The following is a 4,952-nucleotide window of genomic DNA, read 5'->3' on the forward strand; positions in this document are numbered from 1 at the left end:
TATATGATTCACCAGGCCGATGGCCCGCGCTGACTCCCCGCGCAGCCAAGAACTTGGAGAGGTTTTAATGCACGCAGGGAGCTGCTGACGATCCTCACATGTACGTGCCCTTCGCAACTAACCGCATGGGCTTACAACTCACCTCTCATCTGATCCTCATAAACAGCTTATGAGTTAGGCAGGATCATGTTCCCATTTCACAGATGAGGAAACTAAGTCTCAGGGAGGTCAAGCACCTTGCTCAAGGTCAAAGAAAGTGGGACAGCCAAGACAGAAACCCAGGCCTTCCCCAGGACCCCTTCCTTTCTCCCCAGCTGACCTCAGTCTCCCTATCAGGGACCTAGAGCTGGGCAGGACTCTGCTCAGTCAGAGGCTGGCCATGCAGCCTGTGAAGGGTGGGGAGCATGGAACTCAGCTTTCTCCTGGCCCACGGTTTTGCAGAGAGCGGCACGAAGGGAGGCTGAGCCTTTCCTGTACCGCACAGCAAGTGTGTCCGCGGTGTCTGTGGGATCTGCCAGTGGCCTGGGCGCTGATGGAGGCTTGAGGTGGAGCGTGCAGGGTCAGGAAGTATTCTCAGGACTGCGGCTGAGAACCATCCTGGCCTCGGCATCGGTGGATATGTACTAGAGCTGAGAGTGTAAATGGGGAATAACCTTCGGGGGTGCTGGTCCCCGAAACACTGTGTGCTGCTCTCTCAGTGAGACTTAATTACTCTATAAAATGTGAGGCTGCTTCCACTCATCAAATTATAGATGAGCTTAATTACAGCTCCCCGAGTAACCACACTGGGCTCCTTCTGAAATAGCAGTGGGCTGGCCGCTCGTCTCAATTTCAGCTGCAGTCAACTCCCACCCCATACCCACCTCACGCCCCTTTCAGGAGGAACTGCCCATCCTCTCCCCCTCTCCCCCCGCCCCCCTAACTTGGGGGACAGCACTGGGCACTCTCTCCCCTCTCCTGGCCACTGCCTGGCTGGGACCACGCTCAGCCAGTGAGCTTCTGCTGGGCCATGGCCGTGTGTTCTGTTATTAGGTTGTTTACTCTGCTGGGGTTTCTCTCTCTCTCTCTTCTTATGTTGTGTTCCGGCCAAAGGTTTTGATTCAATGTGTGAACAAAGGTATACAAAGTGGTGCGGGACCTGCCATAAGGGACAAAGAGCATGGTGCTGAATGGAAAACACACGCTTTATGGAGACTCAAGGGCACCTTCAAGGAAACAGGGTAAAGAACAGTAGGCCACTAGGAACTGATGAAAGCTCTATGACGCTATGAAGGGCACCGTAAACCTCAAAGGTTTTGATTCAATGTGTGAACAAAGGTATACAAAGTGGTGCGGGACCTGCCATAAGGGACAAAGAGCATGGTGCTGAATGGAAAACACACGCTTTATGGAGACTCAAGGGCACCTTCAAGGAAACAGGGTAAAGAACAGTAGGCCACTAGGAACTGATGAAAGCTCTATGACGCTATGAAGGGCACCGTAAACCTCCCTGCAGACTGGCAGGAATGACAGACTTGTTTCCGTGGAAGAAACTGGAGGAGGCACGATGTGATTTCAGGGGGCTTTGACACGAATGGAGGAGCAACTGCTGATAATGCAAGTGCCCTTAGTGTTCCCACATCCTCCGTGGCAGATGAAGCCACTGTGGGTGGACGAGTAGAAGCAGCATAATCCCATCCCCGTTGTTTAGTGCTCAGGTACTTGGCTCCCAGCTGCCCAGCTGGCCTGGACAAGCCAGAGGCTTGGGGCAGACACTGCTGCAGGTCTCTGATATCCATCCTTTCCTTTATGGGAATATATCCACCAATGTATGGCTGGGCACATGGCTGTCCACAATAAAGACTGCATTTCCCAGCTTCCCTTGCAGCTAAAGGTGACCTGTGTGACTATGTTCTGGCCAACGGCATATAAGCAGACATGGTAGTACAACAGCCTTCAGGAACGTTCCTTAAGAGATAGTTATAAGCACCCTTTGGCTCCTTTATTCCTTCATTCTACTGCCTGGAACTTGAATGCTGCCATCGTGGACCATGAGGTCAAGGTCATGGAGGGGTATTACAAGATAGTGTCTGGATACCAGACACTGGGGAACTACTTTCTACTCCTGATCACCCATCTAGATTTTATGTGAGAAGAAATAAACTTCTGTCTTTTCTCTATTATCACTATTTTGGAATTATTTCTTTGCAGGCAACTAAATCCTAACTAATATAGGCCCCAGCTGGACAGAAGATGGGAAAGACATTATATACACATAGGGGCAGGAAGCCACATTTGATAATAGTCATAAGCATTTATTGAGCACTGCCTACGTTCCAGTAAGTGCATTATCCCATTTGATCTTCCCAGTAATACTATGAGGCAAGATTTATAATCCCAATTTTATAGATGATTAAACCGAGGCTTAGGTTTAATACCTTGGCTAGTCAGCCACAAAGTGATAGGATTCAGAACCAGACTCTCTTTAACTGCTGAGTGCAAGCACTGACTTTCTCAGGCAATGAGCAGGCTCCCTACGAAACTGGTCGCAGTGTCCCTGACCTCACCTGGGGCACGGGGGGCTGTGGTTCAACTTAGATGGAACGGAGAGATTCAGAGGCTGCGACTGTACTGAAATTGGCCATATTCAGGCTGAGACCCTGGGCAACCCAAAGTGTAGTCCTTATCCTCCAAAAAGTATTTTTAGCTTTGAAATATTTTTCAAATCTAGTTCCTCTACCTAATGAAGATATCCCCTCAAGAACATCCCCAGGGAGATCATCTGCTGTTGATTAAATGTCCCCCAAATTCAGATGTCCAAACTCTAACCCTCAAAAATGAGGGTATTTTAAAAATATATTTTTTTGGCATTTTTATTGATTTTCAGAAAGAAGAAGAGAAATGAGAGAGGGGCAGAAACATCAATGATGAGAGAGAATCATTGATTAGCTGCGTCCTGCATGCCCCCTACTGGGAATCAAACCATGACCGCCTGGTTCATAGGTCGACGCCCAATCACTGAGTCATGCCAGCCAGGCCAAAAGTTATAGTATTTTTGATGGTGCTTAAGTCATGAGTGTATAGCCCTCGGGAATGGGATTAGTGACTCATAAAAGAGGCTCCAGAGTGCTCCCCAACCCCTTCCACCATGTGAAAGGTGCCAGTTATGAACCAAAGAGAAAGTCCTCACTGGACCGTACTGGCACTTTGATCTTGGACTTCCCAGCCTACAGAACTATGAGAAATACATTTCTGTTGCTTATAAGCCACCGTGTGTGTTGTATCTTGTTACAGGCCAAGATAAAGCACCAGCTCCTATTTAGTAGCTAAGAGGACTCAAGACTCCTCCTCTTCCACCTCCTCCTCCTCCTCTCCCCTTTCCTTTCTCTCTTCCTCTCCTCACCCCCCCCCCTCCTCTTCTGAGGATCATAGAGGTTGTGCCAGAGGCCCCTTAAATAGCACGGCCTCCGCTAAAGGTGCTTTTGTTTATCTTCAAAGATTTCCATGGAGGATCAACCTCAAAATGTCCAAGACACAAAGGATTCCACTAGGTCGTTGGGAAGCCTTGGTGCTACTCACCTTTCTGCTACCAAGTTCCCTTGTCACTTGGGCAAGTCCCTTCTCCTCTCTGGGCCTCACCTTAAAATAATAGTAATGATAACAATAACAACCATCCCTCCGTTTTCTACTGTGACTGAGCACAACATGTTCTAAGTGCATTACATACTATTACTCTTCTCATTTGACAGATGGAGAACCTGAGACACAGAGGTTTTTAAGTGGCCCAAGGGCATGCACTACAAAGTGAAAACGAGAACAATAAACTTGAAAGAGGACCTCAAGCTTGTGCCCAGTATCAGTCTCTTGTTTAAATGACATCCTACGCAGAGTCTCAATGCAGTAAAGATCAAAGTGGGAGTCTTGAGTGGAATGGGGGTAGCCTAAGCCTCGCCCCTGGGCCTCCCCGGCACTACCCTGGAGGCCGCTCCTTATCAGTGGTTCTCAACCTTCTGGCCCTTTAATACAGTTCCTCATGTTGTGACCCAACCATAACATTATTTTCGTTGCTACTTCATAACTGTAATGTTGCTACTGCTATGAATCGTAATGTAAATATCTGATATGCAGGATGGTCTTAGGCAACCCCTGTGAAAGGGCCGTTGGACCGCCAAAGGGGTCGCGACCCACAGGTTGAGAACCGTTGCCTTAGTTCCAGAACAGTGAAAGCCACACTCCCAGGTCTCCGAGGACCCCTCCAGTTGGAACATTCTGAGAGTCTCTCACGGCCAGGAGTGGCCGGGGCTTGGAAGGTGGGGGACAGAGAGGAGGGGTGCCCTGCCATATGCCGGCTGAGACTGGAATTAAGGGATTGATCGGAACCTCTCTGCGAGCTCCCGGTTTTCTAGGTGAGCAAAACCCACCTGGGGAGCTGAGGCCCAGGGGCCTGTGGCTCCACTTCAGCTGCTTTCAGAAAGCAACTCTGCTTTAACCTGGTGGCAACACCTACTCCTCAGATCAGAGGAATGGAGGCAGCCCCTCTGATGATAAACGCCCCGCGGCCTCCCTTGTCTGTTTCCGGGAGCGCCTGTCCTCTGCAAGGTCCTCCGCCTGGCTCACCCCTGGGCAGCTCCAGAGGTACCGAAGGTGGGGGCTCACCCCTGGGCAGCTGTAGAGGTGCTGAAGGTGGGGGCTCACCCCTGGGCAGCTCTAGAGGTGCCGAAGGTGGGGGCTCACCAGGCACAAGAGGCGGCACATCCCGGTGGCCTGGAGAGCCCACCCGTTGTTCCCGGAGTCTCCTCAGGATGCTTCGCAATCCAGCCTGTTCCCCGCCCCCCAGCTGAGCAGCTGGAGTGCATTCCTTCCACCTCCGCTGGGCTGGGCCGCTTGGACAGACATCAGAGGCTGATCCCCTCCCCCAGCGCTGTCGGGGCCTTGTCAAGTCTCTAAATCTCTCGGCGATAACGCCCGGTGCC

General features: G+C 50.7%; 1 long non-coding RNA gene across 1 annotated transcript in view; it reads left to right on the forward strand.

The window, feature by feature from the left end:
- LOC107182748 overlaps positions 1-2,162 on the forward strand; it is a 2,348-nt gene extending 186 nt beyond the window's left edge. Inside the window, exon 2 of the long non-coding RNA XR_001513479.1 lies at positions 1,293-2,162. This is a non-coding gene — a long non-coding RNA (uncharacterized LOC107182748). The remainder of the gene's footprint in view (positions 1-1,292) is intronic.
- Positions 2,163-4,952: the final 2,790 nt, after the last annotated feature.

Source organism: Myotis davidii, unplaced genomic scaffold (genome assembly GCF_000327345.1).
Source record: "Myotis davidii unplaced genomic scaffold, ASM32734v1 scaffold571, whole genome shotgun sequence".
In the NCBI taxonomy this organism is placed as follows: Eukaryota; Metazoa; Chordata; class Mammalia; order Chiroptera; family Vespertilionidae; genus Myotis; species Myotis davidii.